The sequence below is a fragment of the Podarcis tiliguerta genome (genome assembly GCF_965153285.1).
Source record: "Podarcis tiliguerta genome assembly, chromosome: 2".
In the NCBI taxonomy this organism is placed as follows: Eukaryota; Metazoa; Chordata; class Lepidosauria; order Squamata; family Lacertidae; genus Podarcis; species Podarcis tiliguerta.
This window is the reverse complement of record NC_139535.1, coordinates 75,217,886-75,235,738: the sequence shown is the minus strand read 5'-3', so window position 1 is coordinate 75,235,738 and position 17,853 is coordinate 75,217,886. Positions and strand designations below refer to the sequence as shown.

The following is a 17,853-nucleotide window of genomic DNA, read 5'->3' as shown; positions in this document are numbered from 1 at the left end:
CGTTTACATACATTGGGGAAATATTTAACATTTTAAAAAATGGAGAGGGTTGAATAGTTAACAGCTAGTTAGCAGCTACTAAAATCTACCATTTTAAAAGACTGGAGATATTTAGGCAGTACTGATGACTAGTTAGCAGCTGCTAATATCAACTGTTGTTTCCGAAACTCAAAAAGAAAAAAACTGTTCTTTTGCACTAAAACTGCTGTTTCATCTTATTTTGTTCAAGCAACTAATGCAAATGCTGTTATGCACCATTCTTGCACAGCATGGAACAGGAAATGTCCTATGATCTGGGGGTATGCATCATTTGCTGCATGCTGTGAAAGAAACCTCAAATGCTGCCCTTCATTATCTCTAATGGAATCTCAAGGTCAATGGCCAGTCATAAATGTCCACTTTAAATAAAATATTAGAAGTTCCCTGTCCAATGCCTTTTTATACTGGTTTCTAGGGAGACTAGAAAAGGGTTTAGCTCTTTTAAAAATTATCATACATTTGAGGACTGAACACAGAGATTGATTTACCTCAAATGTACATTTCATATCAGGAAAATGAATAAATTTTTGGCAGAGAATTTCCAGGGCATAACACAAGCAACTCCTACCAAACATAGTGAAAAACAGCAACATTTGCTCCCCCCTAAGTGAATCTTTCAAGCCTGACTCAATCACCTATATATCGCCAGCCCTTATCTCCAGAGAAGGAAAGGAAATTGTAATGGTTTGACAAGGGGACAGAATAAAGCATGGGGACGACCCACGATGGAGTAAAAGGTAGATTTATTCAAGGCTTCATTAAAACCGTGCCCAAACTGGAAACCCCTAAATTAAGCTTATGCTAACAGCATTGGGTCAGCGTAGCATAACTGCTAAGTCTGAGCCCTCATAGGCTACAAAGACTGGATGGCCCCAGTAGCTTTTGCTGTAGGATTACAGTTTGAGAGAAGCAACAGAGGGGGAAAGTCCTTTTGCAAGAAGTTTGGAAAGGTGAACCCCATTCAGCCTTGGTAACCTTCAAGGGAGCAGGAACTGGAACTCTAGACATGGAAGGTTGTGATTCCTTTAGTCTTGCCACAACTTCAGCAGCAGCGGGGAAACAGCTCTTCAGGGGGAGCCCCACCCTTTTGGTTTCTACCTTAGTTACAAGGTAGCTAAGACTTTGCATAATAAAGATTGCCTTGAGCTGAGAGGGAGAGTATTTTAGGTGCTGCCTGTGAGCTCATAAATTTCTTGCCAGCGGGCCTTGGCTGAGCAGGTGAAGGAGCTTGTAAAACGGGGCAAGACTTCAGCTGAGAGTTGGTGCAGGACAGCCTGTTTTATTCAATTGAGCATGCAAGGTATGAGCAGGGGCTGGCTGAGGGGTGGACTTGTCTTTGGGGTGGGGGTGGGGAGCAGCTCAGAGACCAAGGGTGGCTGCGGCGGCTTCCTGGAGGATTCCCAAGGAGAGGAGAGGAGAGGAGTGGAGGCTGAGGGAACATTCCACAAGGGAGGGTATTCTAAAAAGGGTGAGAGGCTGCCAGCGCTGCAGGCAAGGGTGACATAACTGGGTTTCTGAGCGCCACAGGGGTGCCACAAAAAGAATGTTGGTCAAGGGAGCTGTGGACTCGAAAAGACTGAAAACCTCTGCCATAAAACCATCCTCATCCGAGGATGAAAGCTGGGAGGGATCTGTGAACTTAAATTATCCCTTGAGCTGGAGAAAATGAAAGGAAAGCCTCTGGAGAAGAGGAGGGCCGCAAGTGGCCAGGGGAGGGTTGGCAATGTCTTACCCTTTCCCCTAACAGATGCCTTCTGCTTGATTCAGCCTCCCTTTGTCTGGTTTCTCCTAGCATGCTGGTATGCTGTTGCTGTCTCCAAGACTTGATCAACATTTTTCTTCTTCTGTTTAGCCATGGAAGACTTCTCAGGGGCAGTGGGGCCCATGAATAACTGGACCTGCTGGACTTCCATCATGCTGGTAAAGGGCTTAGACCATGTAGGCCAGGAAGACAACAGATAGAATTATGTATATTAGAAGGGAAAAGGGAGCTCAGAAGACTGTGAGTAAACTCACTGGAGCGACAAACCCTGAGGCTGTGGGACTGAGAAAAATAGAATGCTGGAGTGACTGGTGAGGCCATAGACAGGGCAAAGGAGCTTCCCTTTTCCTATTCCTTTAAAGCAGGGGTCAGCAACCTTTTTCAGCCTTGGGCTGGTCCACCGTCCCTCAGACCATGTGGTGGGCCGGACTATATTTTGAAGGGGAAAAAATGAACAAATTCCTATGCCCCACAAATAACCCAGAGATGCATTTTAAATAAAAGGACACATTCTACTCATGTAAAAACATGCTGATTCCCAGACCGTCCAGGGGCCGGATTGAGAAGGCGATTGGGCCGCATGTGGCCTCTACAGGCCTTAGGTTGCCTACCCCTGCTTTAAAGGTTCAAATGCTTCTTCCTCTCTTTCTTGCCCGACAGAACAGGCAAAAAAACAACCACCGCCAAGCCGTGTGTGTGTGTGTGAGAGAGAGAGAGAGAGAGACAGAGACAGAGACAGAGAGACAGAGAAACCAAAAGAGTAGGGGAAAAGAACACAGGGAATCTGAGGCAATTTTTTTGTCTTTTTCTATAAAAAAAAAAGGAAAGGAGACTAAGGGAAACTGCTATCAGTGGAGCCAAGAAGAGATCTGAAGAAAAAAAGTAAATATAGTGAAGAAAGGTAAGTAAACATGACAGACAAAAGGAGCAAAGCAAAGGTGAGCTGCTTGTAAGAGGAAGGAGAGAAATACTGATCGGGAGCGAATCATATCCCTGAAGAATTTTCCTTCTGCCTTGTTATCAAGACAAATACAAAGCCCAACCCACCAACACTGCAACATTCCCCTGAAATTTATCAGGGACACATTTATTCTCCCACCTCTTACATAAGTTATCAGTGCTTTTTTCTGGGGGGACACTGGCATACACATACCCCTAAACATTTTGTGAATCTTAGTTTAGCCTTATTGAGGGGCAGTATTTCAATATGAGTAGGAAAATGAGAGTACCCCTAAACATTTTCTTGGACAAAAAAAAAGCCACTGAGTTATCATACTGGATCCGGTGCCTGACCACCTGCTGATAGTTACTAAGATTTTCCAAATCTTCTCAGTCTTTCTTCTTGAAATTTGGTTTTGTAGTGTATGGCATACAATGCTAAGGTCTTGTTTGTCTACTTTAAATGCAGCAGAGCAGGATGTTCATAAACCTGTTTACCGCCCTGCTGGAAAGACAGTGCTAACAATAACTTATGACTGCTGACTGTGATCCATGCTGTCCAGCTATATGCGTACCTCTGATCCCCCTCTGTGTCCTCTCCACGAAGCAGCCATGAAGAGCTGTCATCATGTCAGTGCAATAATTTGGCTGCTGTAGGTGCAGCTGCAGAGCTAATGTTTGACAACTTCCTTTGGCAGCACAGCCTTGCTCTAAACAAGCTTATTGTTTCATCTTTTACAGAGAAGCTTTTTGCAATTCTGAGAGATCAGTCCTAGGGGACACAAGCTGAGCAACCCCTGCTGGAACTTTACAAACACACAGAAAGCTGTCAAACAATTAAACCACACCTCCACTGTCAAAGGCTCAGAGCTCTCTTTTCTTTCAAGCCTACTGCTGAGAGAGCTGCTGCTTAACAAAGGTACTTCAGGGATCTGACAAAGCGGCAACCTTCAAGCTTTGCCTGATACAGAACAAGTGTACATTGCTAAAGAAGTTCACATGATACGCAGCACACCATAAATATTTATTTGCCATGACAACTAAACTGAACCAAGGCCAGAATCTTTATTCATACTCCAAATAAGCCACTAATCTGAATGAACATAATAACATCAACGTGCTCACTAGTAACTACCCAAAAGCTGCTTGCTTAAATCAGTAATAGTTCCCACCCCAAAAGTTCACATCTTATATGAGGATGAGAAGGGGGGAACATTTAAGCTTCCACCTTATATCTAACTTTCCAAGTCCCAGGTAGGTGACCAGCTGGGAAAGCCCAGGGGATCAGATAGACAACACCAAGCTATACCAGCCCTAGGAGGTTGCTGCACAGCAATCCATCATCCTGAGCCCATCTCTGCCTAGCCTTCCTCCTAACATTTACTCATAAGTTCTACTGTATTCCGTGGGGCTTCCTTCCAGGTAAGGGTCCATAGGTCTGCAGTCTAAATCTGTATCAAGCATATACAAAGTGTGATTTGAAAAACAAAACAACAACATCGCTCCATCATAACATAAGAACATAAGCATAAGGATATACCAGCCTAAGGTACATCAGAGTTTGCAATAGGAATAGTGGGTGCAGTATGAATACAAAATCTTCGGTTAGCAAAGCACAGGCTACAGTAGCTATTCTTTGACTACATGTTCATGATCTGTTACAAGGCAAAAGAGAGAGAAAGATATACCCTTCTATAATTCATTGGTAAATGTGGTAAAATGAGAAAGGGGGAGGAAGGAATGAAGAACAAAGAAAATTAGTTCATTTTATTGCTAATCGGGGGAAATCCTCTAGTCTTACAGCAACAGTCACATTAGTCCTGTCCCTATCATAGACTTCCACAGGAAACTAATTACTGGCAGCAATTTCCACTTAGATTACATATAAGAAGCAGTTTGAAATTTAAAAAGAAATGGGTAGGCATCATGAGAATGTTTTGCGTAAGTCTGTGAAGCCATAATAGCTGTCAACTCTCTTCTTACAGCACATCTCTCACAAGCCATGGCACATACATACATACATAAAATGTATGCTAAACTACAGGGTGTAAGAAAGCCAATGGTAACAGTTCCAAAGTTGTATCACTGAACCTTTTGAAACTATTAATCACTGCATTAGATTTTATCTTTTTTTACTTCTAAGTTGGAAAAACTGTCATTGGAAAGTGCTCAGTAACAAAAACAAAAGCAAAAACCATAAATTCAGTGTATTATTAACAGAGTTCATTATTAACAGCCAAACAAAATACAAACAGAGAATTTGTAAATGGATGGAAACATATGGATTACAGATCATGCTGTCTGGAACGGACACTTTGCAAAACACAGTGCAACAGATATCTATGGTAGATAAAAATGTTGTGCATTATTTTAAGCAGCTACAAACTACAAGCAGTGGGAAGACACAGTATTTTATTTTTTTCTACTTTATTTTATATTGTCATGTAGGCAATCAAATTCATCTGATGCATGTGTCAGGTCAAGTTGTTGAAAGCTTTCTCCCAGTCGATTTGTACATACAGTAGAACCTTGGGTTGTGAACATGATCCATGCGGGAGGCACGTTTGCAACGCTCAATGTTCTCAACCTGCAGCACCACCTCTGTGCATGCACAGGTCACGATTCAGCACTTCTGTGCACATGCAAAGCGCGATTTAGCATTTCTGTGCATGCGCGAACGCCAAAACCCGGAAGTAACCCGTTCCAGTGCTTTCAAGTTCGGCGTGGTGCGCAACCCAAAATCACATAACCTGAAGCGTCTGTAACCTGAGGTACCACTCTACATACATTCATGCATCCATACATAATTTTATTTCTATGCTGCCTTTCCAGAGTTTGAACCATGTTCAAGGCAGCTTACGACATGAAAAAAATGCATAACTACAACACAACATAAGCAATAAATAAAACGTTTCAGAATGTCTGCAAATGATTCTCTTCTTGCTTTTGCAATCTTAATTGATTTCTTTGTATCAATTATGCTCATTGAGTAGTGAAATATATATAAAGTGAAAGTGAGAAATAACAATTTTTTGGCTAAATCAGAGAGTTTTGTGGTGTGTTTTTGTTGTTGCGATTGTTGTCCAGACCATGGCTGCTGTTTGCCTCTGGATGGACGCTGCTGTAGGCAAATTTCCTCCCAGAACAAAAAAAGAACAAAAGTATTTGCCTTCCCCATGACTAAAGAAAGAAAAAACAAGCACACATGACACAATTGCCATGATACCACATCTCGCATGGGAAAGCCCGTGGGGTGCTGTGGCAAGAGTGGTGGACTTGAATATGAGAAATTGAAACCCCTCCTACTGGTGCAGCAATAAAACGCTAGCACATTTGCAAACCTAAGCCAGGTCCAGTATGGTTTCAAATTGGATGAAAGACCGCATGTTGAGATTTCTGCATTGCAGGAGTTGGACTTCATGAATCTCCAAGCCTTCCAACTCTATAGTTCTATAATTATATGATTCATTTCCACTCAGCTGTGGAGTTCATGGGTGGCTTCCCTTAACTTTAAGCCATATTTTGACCTTCAGTGAGGAAGACACAACTCTCATAAATAAACTGGGTGAGATCATACAATCTGAGAAATTCCATGGAAAATATCACTTCCCAGCTTTCTGCTGAGCATGGTAGAAGCCTGGAATGACAGCATTCGGGATTAATCAAGACCTTCCCTCACCCACTCTCCCTTATCTATCGTCACCAACAAAAACAGGTTTGTCTGAATTATAAAAGCATAATAGTCTGCATTGCCCAGAACACAGAGCGTTTCACCATAATTACTGTGGTAAGGGAAAATAGGGATATGCACTCTTATTTGGTTTCATTTTTCATTTCCAAGCTTTCATTCTGGCACAATACTTGGGTAGCAACCTAAGTGCTTCAAAATGACACGTTGTTCTATATAATCTCAGTAATTAGTAAGGTTAAATTGACATACTTAGAGGCATCCAAAATTCCCCAAGGGAAGTGAGGTAAGTAAATACAAAGTATAATTACTGAAGTGGTCCTGTATGTACTGCTCTGGAACTTGATATTTTATTTGTGCTAACTATGCTTTTAGTAGCAAAAATGATTAAAGAGTAGAAAAATTAAATAATCTAGCAAAAGCAAAGTGCTATGTAAATCATCTTGAAAAGTTTTTGTTTATGCCTCTATGCAACAAGCTTTGCTTTCCGCACTGGCGGCAATCAGCAGGTAACATTATGGGCAGGCTTGTAACACAGAACCGTTTGAAACTAAAGCTTCACTTTATTCACACAAATACAAAAGCTACTTTATATCTCAGCTTAGCCTTTTAAAAAAAGCAAGGTAGGTAAGAACCATTCTGGTATGTAAGATTAAATAAGTGCCTGAATCATTCCACTTACTCTCAACCTAGCATCCCTGATTAAAGCTATCCTCTAATTAACACACAATAAACTTACATATAACAATATTTAAGCAGAGTGTAGCCTATGTTGATTTTAGATACCTCAGTTATAAGACCCAGTGAGGAAAGTAATCGATATCCAAAATAAAACATATAGGAAAGGGGTGTAGCACACTGAAGGGGACCTGGTAATTTATAGCGGTCCTCTCACTGCAGTAGCAAGGGGAAGGACACTCAGTTAAAAAGACAGAGGTACAAGGCTTGGTAAAAGGTTTACATCCTTTCCCAGGAAGAAAACTATGACAAGGACAGAGCCATTTTGGGACAAAGAATGGCTAAAGAATAAGCTTGCTTCCATAAATGCTGTCCAAAAGATTTTGCTCCAATTGCCAGTTGGACTAGTATTGCCATAGCAAAGGGGAAGGGCATTCTGGTAGTTGTCACCAGTCAGAAGTACAAGGGCTTCTGGGTTGTGCTTTATGTTTGACTGAAATGTAGCCAGCGGTGTTGTTAAAACAAACAAAGCTGATTTTGCGTCCCCTTTCTTGTGATTTATTCAGAGTCAGATCAACACAGAATTGGAAATACGTAAATGCAGACAGGACAATCATTCCATTCATTCATTCTGATTATTTGATTCATTGTAGGGAGCAAAACAAGAATATTTGTGGCGTCATTTAACAGGCCTGTGCTGACTAAGGAAGTTAGGGTGGGAGATTTTGTTTTGTTTTGGTGTATTATCATCTGTTATGAAGCTTGACAATGGATTATCTCACAAAAAGCATACTGTGCTTTTTTTCATGCTGTTCCAGAAGGTCCCAACCCTCCATAGCAACTTTTCTGGAGGTGCTGGTAAGGTCAAATCACCTCCCCAGTCCTTCCTCCAACATGAGCAAAACTCTGCAAAGCACAACTCTGGATCCAACCCATTATGTGTAATTAGATGACCTTACAGAATATGGGCAGAATATCATAATCTAAGATGACCTACATCTTTTATATTTTAACATGGAAATTGAATAATATTGAAGCCAACAGGGCTCTCCAATACAAGCTCATTTCCAGTTTGAGAGCAGCCTTAGTTCCATTTGACACAGCAGATGTAAAGCCTTGTTGAGAGAGGTTAAATAAATAGGTTAAATAAACTTCAGACATATAATGATGGCACTCCAGTTTGAAAGCATGACTTAAAATAAAGCTGCAGGCTGATTCTACTTCTAACTTGTCCCGAGCTCCACAACAAGGAAAACTTACTATTGTTCAAATACTATAGTAGCACAGAGAATATACTGTATACAAAATGAGGATGATTCATAAAATCAAAGATGCATAAAAGTTCAAGGTGCCCATATATTCTAAAAGGAAGTGTGGTGGTGGTGAAATATTCATTTTCAGGGCAGGATACAAAATAATACAACAAACAATACAAATAAACAAACAACAGAATAAAACAGATGTCAATGTAATCAAAACCACAAATTAAAAGCTTGGGAAAGTAAAAGAGCCTTTGGCTGGATGAAAAAGTCAGTAAAATAGGTGCCTAATAAGCCTCCCTGAGGAGAACATTCTATTCTATTGTTGTTGTTTGCTTACAATAAAACGGAATATAAACTGTAATGCATAAATAAAATAAAAATAAGCAGGATGCCACACCAGAGAAGGCCACCTTCCCAGTTACTACCCACCTCACTTCAGATAGCAGAACCTTTCGGATAACCAACTCCTATTGGAACAGGCAATCCTATTTTGGGCTTTATAACTGTGTAAGCATTTAAGAGTGAAGTTTTCATCAGTGAGCCTAATCAGCAGTCTACTAGTTTCCCAAGAATACCAAAGCAACATATTTGCAGTCAATGACATTAGAATAACCTTATCTGGATGTCACCAAAGCACGGCCACACTACCCCTGTCCAATAGGGGTCACAGATGCTTCACCAGCCTTAGCTTGATAGAAAAAGCATTATGTGCCACTGAGGCTCCCATGGAAAAGCTGGATCTACAGGCACCCACCAAACTGGACAATTCGATCCTTTAAGGCAGGGGCAGCTGCCAAGATCCCAAATTTGGCTGTGGCAGCAAAAGGGGATGGGAAACAGACACAGGGCTGGGAAACTTACCCTTTCCAATAATCAGACTGATTGTTTGATGAGTGGACAGGTGCTATAACCCCTGCCCTTGTCAGGTAACTTTCATGAATCATCTGAGGAGCAGGGCTGCCTGCCTCTGTGTGTATGTATGTGTGGGCTGTGTATGCCTATGTCCCGTAGGCAGTCACACCCATCTCTAAAATGTAGTCTTCAGAGGGTTGGCCGAAGGTGAATATGGTTTCAGGCCAAAAGAGGATAGTCACACTTACTACAGAGGGAGTGAAACCCCACCCAAAAGAGATTAAACCCCACCCACCCAGGCAAACAAAAAAACCCACCAACAGTATTCTTATCTTCGCTAGACAGAGTTTCATGGTTTTTTTTATTGAGACTGCATTCTTTTAAAAAGTTATTTATTAAGAAAATATGTTTACTGCTTAAAGAACATTGTATAATTTGAACACGTCCAATAAGGAGTAATATAAGCAATTTGAGCTATACAAATCTATTTGAGGATTAGCAATGTTTAAAGTTCCTGCCGTTTTCAAGTGGGTTGCAACTGAAGAGGTGATTTATGGAATAGTTTCTGCCCATTAAGTATTAGCAAATGGCCTCTCCATCCACAGAGTACTAAGCAATATTCCTGAAGCAATGAGGTAACATTTACTGGTAGGTCTTTCTGGGCAAGGATGCATTCAAGCATTTTGACTAAATCAAAAAATGTCTGTCACTTATCCAAGGTCAGAAAACAACAACCAAGGATAAGGCAAATCGCTAGTTAAATGGGTGTCACATGGCACCTCATATGGAACTTTCAGAAAAAATAGCAGTTGCATTCAACACAACCCAGTTGTTTACAGGAGTTTAGCTAGCACTGAAAAAAAAAGAAACAATAGATTTCTTGGTGTATTAATATCATTCAGTAATGTTTTAGAATGATCACTGCTATCCATATATACCATTAAAACTCTTTGTATATTTGAGCTCAAAATGATACTCAGTTTTATCTCAGTATTTATGATTTAATTCAGTTCACAGGCTTGGCAATCAAGAGCTAAAGCTGTAGACCTCACAGTTAGCACCACAAGGCAACTGGCATATAATCTGAATTTTCATTTTCTTCTCCCCATGAGAGAGACCATGCACTGACAGGAACTTTAGTACATCGGCTTTCTCCCAGCTCTCCAATCTATCTGCTTGCTATAACCACTTTATTTGCCTGAACACTCATTTCCTATTTACACAGTGTTGAGGTGAAGACCATCAAGCCTATGTATACTGCTCTGAATTATTATTGTTCCACATGACTACTGAAGCAAGTATATTATAGCTTTTTCAGTGGTTGTTCTAATACTGTTTTTGTCTTCTTTTATGCACACTAGGGGAGAATAGCATTAGAATTTGTTAAGAAGATTACATGACCAAAGGGTGGGGGAACCAAGTCACTACAATGTTCAGAGCACTGTAGAATATGATGTTGTTACAAAAGTGGTAAAGTGTGGTTGGTAACCATTAAAGCAGTAAATTATAGTTATTATTATCTCTGTCAGGGTTGGGAGACTAAGCCAGCCAGGCAAGTTGTTGAGTCTTTGGGCTTTTAAAAGCATTTTTCTTTAAAAATCGCCCTAGTTGCCATATGTCCACCTGGACGCCATTTTGAAAGTCCAATTTCTGGACGTGTCCGTGGAAACCCAGACACATGGCAGCCCTACACATAATGTCCTCAGCTGTGAGATAGTCTATCATTCTACCCAGTGCTTTTTTTCCTTAAAAATGTTTAGGGGTACTCTCATTTTCCTACTCATATTGAAATACTGCCCCTCAATGAGGCCAAACTTAGATTCACAAAATATTTAGGGGCATGCGTGCCCCCAGGAAAAAAGCACTGATTCAACCCAAAACATGGCCAACTCATATGTTGCCAAACTAGTGTGAGACATGATTCAGTTTAAAAGCTCTACAGTGGTACCTCAGCTTACAAACACCTCGGGTTACAGACACTTCGGGTTACAGACTCTGCTAACCCAGAAGTAGTACCTCGGGTTAAGAACTTAACCTCAGGATGAGAACAGAAACCGTGCAGCTGCGTGGTGGCAGCGGGAAGCTCCATTAGCTAAAGTGGTACCTCAGGTTAAGAACGGTTTCAGGTTAAGAACAGACCTCCGGAACGAATTAAGTTCATAACCAGAGGTACCACTGTACTGGGTAAAAAGCAAACTGTGAATGCATCCACAGTTTCTCCCCACACTTGTGTATTGTTTCTTTGGATCAACAGGCATAAAGTTTCTTCTAAAATAATATGAACCCTTACTTGTAAATATTATTTTAAAGTAATTATGCTAAGGTATTTATTTTCTATATAGCAGTTTCTTTTAGCTAAAATTGAGCCCTAAATGTAAGGAGAATAGCAAAAACGGGCTCCAGTTTGAAAAATTCTGGATGAGAAAACTTTTTATATATGCCTACATGCTCTAACAGACCATCATTTTAAACAGGATTTTCCATGCACTTTTTATATAAAGAGTTTACCAGTATTTCTGTCGGCATGATTGTCAAGAGAGGCTATCCTTTAGAAGACCAGAAATATGTTATTAATACAGTGCAATCATTTAAGAACAAAAGTAAAATTTCTGTATCGAGCTTCTGAACACAGAAGAAACGTTCTTTTGGCAAAGCTATTGTAAAAAGACAGCTCTTTTCATGTTTGACTATCAATATCACCCAGAACACATTTACTTGGAAGTATATGCCTTTAATTCCAGTAGCATCCTGCCAGCATCTAATTTGTCTAAGTCCTGCAAATCAATTCTGTACTCTACAAATACACTATGAAAAAAGAATAAAAGCTGTAACAAGAGGTTAAGTTTTGCTGGATTAAGGAGTTCTATTTTGCTCCATTTTTTAAAAGGCTATTTACAAAACTTTTCATTTTTGTCCTTCTGTGCTTCAGTGGTAGGGTGAGAATCAACTACAAAATAAACATTAGCATGCATCTAGGCATCCAGGTTAATTAAATATAAGGCTAGCTGAGCACACAGAAAGGGCATCAACCCAGAACCTTAGCAGCACATCCAACCAAATGAATTGCTAAACTCTGACCTGTTTTCTTTGATTTAAGTAAATCATCTCCTCAGTTACACTGAAAGATCATGGCCACTTCGCACAATCACACAAAATTAGCTGTGAATTCAACAACAAATGTACATGGAGTCTGGAAAATATTCCACATGACATTTTAAAATAATTTTCTCTAATTTGATATTTTGAATGTTATTTCTAAGGAATTAATGAGCAATTCTGTCAGACTACAGAGCTGTCTTGATGGAAAATACAGTGGTGCCTCGCAAGACGAAAAGAATCCGTTCCATGAGTCTCTTCGTCTAGCGGTTTTTTCGTCTTGCGAAGCAAGCCCATTAGCGGATTAGCGGATTAGCGCTATTAGCGGTTTAGCGGCTATTAGCGGCTATTAAAGGCTTAAGGGATTAGCGGATTAGTTGCTAAAAGGCTATTAGCAGCTTAGTGCCTTAGAAAAAGGGGGTGGGGAGCAAAAAAAAAACACCCCAGGAATCGCAAGACATTTTCGTCTTGCGAAGCAAGCCCATAGAGAAATTCGTCCTGCGAAGCACCTCCAAAACGGAAAACCCTTTTGTCTAGCGGGTTTTCCGTCTTGCGAGGCATTCGTCTTGCGGGGCACCACTGTATTTAACATATTGATTCAGATTGCTTCCAACAGCAGTTTAAACTCAAGTTTAAAATGGAATTATATCTATCTATCTATCTATCTATCTATCTATCATCTATCTATCTATCATCTATCTATCTATCTATCTATCATCTATCTATCCATCTATCATCTATCATCTATCAATCTATCTATCTATCATCTATCTATCTATATCTACCCACCTACCTACCTATCTATCTATATCTACCCACCTACCTACCTATCTATCTATCTACCCACCTACCTATCTATCTATCTACCTACCTACCATGTGTTATTCAGATAGCGAACACAATCACCCCAAAGCAATGAAAAAGCAAGCAAATGTCCTAACAGTTTTAAAAGTTTCCCTCTGACTTCCAATACTTGAGGCTTTTGAATTTCCACCTTGCTGCAATTTAGGAGTTTCTTTTATCATACTGATGTATACACGAAACCATGGAGGGTAACCCATCAAATGTACATGGGGAGTGCATGAGCTGTTTCTAAAGTCATGCCAAGTCCTAGAACCCTTCTTTGATTCTTCTTTCCTTCCTTCCTTCTTTCCTTTTTCTCTCTCTCTCTTACCTGTCCGTATAATTAGCTGATTTAAAGAAAGCAATAAGGTGGGATGAAGAAGGACATGAAGAGCGGTATTAGGGGAAGCAGGAGGGAGCACATACATCTGGGAAAGGAGCATACTGTTAACCTATGAGCTAACTATGTTTTTTTAAAAAATCCATTAAAATTACAAATATTGATTCCAATTTGCTTATTAGCAATTGTGGCCTCTTTAATGTGAAATTTATTACCACTTGAGATTAGGTATGTTCTAACAATCTAACAGTTAAGTCAAATGTTTATAATCTTTTTTTTTAACCCAACCTTTTTCTGAATGAAATATCCAATTGCCGCCTGCTGATTGTCTTCTGGTGTTGTGTTATTTTTTGTGTATATTTTGCAAGTTATTTTTGATTTACTATACACTATTCTGTTATATCATAATGTGAGCAACTTATAAATCTTTAAAAATAATATAATATTTAATTCTCAGATACAACCTGCTGAGGGGACCAAATTTAATGTCCTTTTTTATATATGATCTGATAAGAGGCAATGTTTACCCACAATTTTTATATAACTACTCACTTTCCCACATTCTACTATATATTATCTGGGATGTGAGTGGGGTATATTCAAAAGAAATGTGCACTGTGAGAAAATTAAGGCCGAAGCCAAATGAATATCATATCAAAAAAAGAACATTATTTTTATTCCCAGTTACCTAAATGGCTTTCACTATAATCTTAGGTAAATCATCTACCTTTCCTGCACTTCAGCCTTACCTAATAAAATGCTTTAAAAACTGAGGACAACAGAAGTGCTAAATGCAGGCATTTAATTATAACTCTTAAAAAAAGCTATAAAACTCTCACTCTTTGACAGAAGTGATATTACACTGAGGCAATACAGATCCATATTAATCACATGGTAACATGAACCATTATGCTTATCTGCTTAACATGTTGTGATTAGAAAGTTTGTTGGGGGGGATTCAAATAAAAAGGTACTTTAACAAACCTGTACCCCTTGAGAGACAGTGTAACCACAGAGAGACAAGTAATAAGATTTGGTTCTCATATATCTGAAATGTTTTTATTTATAAAATTAAATTTATAAATTTTCTCTCATTTAAGGAATTCAGGAACTCAAATTGCAGCTTTCAGCTTAATGAAAACCTGAATTCTCATGTTCTTAACCCGTACTATTCCTAAATTAGTTAATGCAATTATTCTGCTCTAATTTTTAAAAATTGTTATTAACATTTAATTAACATGACCTGTAATGGTTTAATTTATTACATGATGATCACATGGAATAATACATGTTGTGAGGTACAGTAGTCAGTCCCTGGTGGTTATAATTCAGAATTCACTATAAATGGCAAGGCAATATCCTCCAATGTCACAGGGGTAAGCAGAAGTACTGTACAGTGGTACCTCAAGTTACAAGCACCTCAGGTTACAAACGCTTCAGGTTACAAACTCCACTAACCTGGAAGAGTTACCTTGAGTTGAGAACTTTGCCGCAGAATGAGAACGGAAATCGTATGCTGGTGGCACAACGGCAGCAAGAGGTCCCATTAGCGAAAGCACGCCTCTAGTTAAGAACCGTTTCAGGTTAAGAACGGACCTCTGGAACGAATTAAGTTCATAACTAGAGGTACCACTGTACTGTGAAAAGAAAGGCAGCATTGCACTGGAATCTAGCTTGTAGCTGGAAACAATTACAAACTGCTGGAAAATGAGAGACTACCAAAGGAAAACCGCAACAAAACACAGGCCCGCAAATCTTTCTTACATCCAGTACAACTCTGCTTCTGAACTTGTTTGAGCAGTGTTTAAATTTCACTGCTTCAGTTTCTCATACTCTCATGACATAATGTACCCAAAAGCAAGTTCATCCCATGTCTGCAGTGCTAGATTTGTAAAATGAAGTGCTTAAGCCTGTCTGAAAACTGTATGTTCTGACCTAGAATTCCATACCTAGTCCACTGTTGTCTACTTATACTGGCTGACAGTAGCTCTCCAAGATTACAAGCAGGGTTTTTTTTAAAGTCCTACTTGAAGATGCTGTGGATTGAACCTGATACCTTTTGCATGCAAAGAGTGCGCTCTACCACTAAGCTGTAGTCCTTCCTCAACATCTAATGGTGATTTTCACATGTGAGTGAGCCATCTCACATTAAATATTATTGGTGCAACTACAAAGCTTTTCAGCGCATTCCATTTAGGGATGAGATCTGAATAGGTGTGTGATCTAAACCTGAGAAATTTCAACTGAAGAAACCTGGGGTCAGGGGGAAATATTTTGAAAAACATAAGCATGTCTTAGGAAACAAATAAAGAAAAATGTAAAAAAATTATATCACAGGAAGAAAAATGGTGTGGTTGCACACAGCAATGGTTTTTTTGTAAATACCTACTAGTATTCAAAGAACTGTGGTAAGGTAGCTGCTATACCTTAAATAATTATACCTCAAATAATTACAGATTTTCACAGAGCACTGACTCATGAAACAAAGTCCACCTTACTTTACATATGGTAAACATGAGAAACATTTGTACCTTCTTTGTAACTGAAACCTTTTCCTCAATATGGGTCTTTAATGCAGGCCTGTTAATAACATGAAGGTATTCCACAACTAGGGATTCTGAAGTCTCTGCTACAACTTCAGTATTATCACTCTCTGATATGCTTGGTCTGATGTCAAGTGGTTATATAACTGTCTAAATTATATCCTCATGGACTAGGGCTAATGGATCAGGGTAAGGTTCAACCATTTTGACCCCCAGCTCATTGGCATTCCTGGCTGTTTCTGGGTACAACATTCAAGGATACAATTCTGGATTGTATAAACAGCTGTAGAAGGAAGTAAACCTGTCTCCCAGATCTGTGAGTTTGTGGCCGCGGAATCAACCTTATGGTCCCTGCAAGTGTGCAAACTGCTGTTGAAGTTCATCCCTGTGTCTGCAGTGCTTCATTTGCAAAATGAAGTGCTTAAGCCCATCTGAAAACTATGTGTTCTGACCTAGAATTCTATAGCTCTAATTCAAAATTGTACAAGGGTTAATTGTGGTTACTTAGGGACAAGTGAAAAGCAATCTATAAATGCCCTTTATATAATTGCTTCATCTATTCCAAGGCACCAAGCTCAAACACGGCTCCAAGCATTTGAGCCAATGGACAAAATGCTAAACATCCCACACTGTGAGACAAATCTCTTATTACATAAGTCTTGAGGCAGTAAAAAGAAAATGTATAATTACAATGTAGCAACAGATATAATTAACTGATCATGTAAACCAACCATGGAGGTTGCAGCCTTGCTGTTTGACAGGGTTCCCGTGCTTTCAACAACCAGAATGAGGCATAAATACAACTGCATCTCCATGCTGGGAAAGGCTTGTTTGTCTAATGTTTCCATCACACTGCTAAAGGCTAAATAAAGAAATAAAGCAACACAGTGAACAGTAAGCAGCATATTGCTTATCTAAGTAAGCCTCACGAATTTCTACATAAAAGGAATTAAGAAAACTACTCTGGTAGAGAAAGAGAAATTGTTCTGATTCATTTTTTAAAAGGATTTGTGTGAGTTGAACAATACAATATGTTTTGATTGCTTTGCAATTAAAATATTACTGGTATGTTGCCTGGCGTTGATTTTTCCCCACCCGCCATACTAAGGAAAACAAACTGAACATCGAAACCAGTTACCTACTTTTTCAGCCAGACCTTTGAAGGAAATAATGACAGTTGCTGCTGTAGCCACCTGTTGTTGAAGGTTTATTACTTGTTTAATTATTGTCTATTAATGGTTTTATTCTTTGGTAACTGCAGTTTTATTGTTTTAACATATATAGTGTTAATCACCCTGTGATCTTAAATGATGGACAATTTAAAAATGGAATATAATAGAGTAATAAATATTACATTTTAAATAAACAGCTGTTTCTGTATCTTACTGATCACTTATTTAGTAGCTAAAGCACTTTGCTACAAACTAAACCCAAAGGAATGAAACACTGACTTTCTTAAAATAATGAATGATGCACATGATTTTTTCCAAAAATTTAAAGAACCAAATCCAACTATTTTACATTATCTCCCAAGTGCCACAATGGTGAAATTCCTATAAGCTTTCCCAGATTGCATGCTTAATTCTTACTTTGCTATGCCTAGCTTTTATTCTACATTTAATCTCTTTATAATGAGCTTAATCCCATTAGCTGCGAAGAACAGCTAAATGTCAAAGTAATTGGATAATAGCCTTAGATTTTGTAATTATTTCATTATATCAGTAGGCTCTCTGTAGAGCTGTTCGCCTACCCTCTGGCATCAAAGTAAAACAAGCTTGCAACTCGGCTTTTACATGTCAGTAATCCAGCTA

At 39.2% G+C, this 17,853-nt stretch overlaps 1 protein-coding gene and 1 long non-coding RNA gene across 3 annotated transcripts in view; one reads left to right on the top strand and one right to left on the bottom strand.

The window, feature by feature from the left end:
- Positions 1-17,853, bottom strand: part of SLIT3 (slit guidance ligand 3) — a 390,824-nt gene that overhangs the window by 207,721 nt on the left and 165,250 nt on the right. The window lies entirely within an intron of this gene.
- On the top strand, positions 2,603-3,601 carry LOC310673103. The gene is made up of 2 exons (XR_014508854.1): positions 2,603-2,702; positions 3,482-3,601. It is a non-coding gene; the product is annotated as an uncharacterized lncRNA (long non-coding RNA).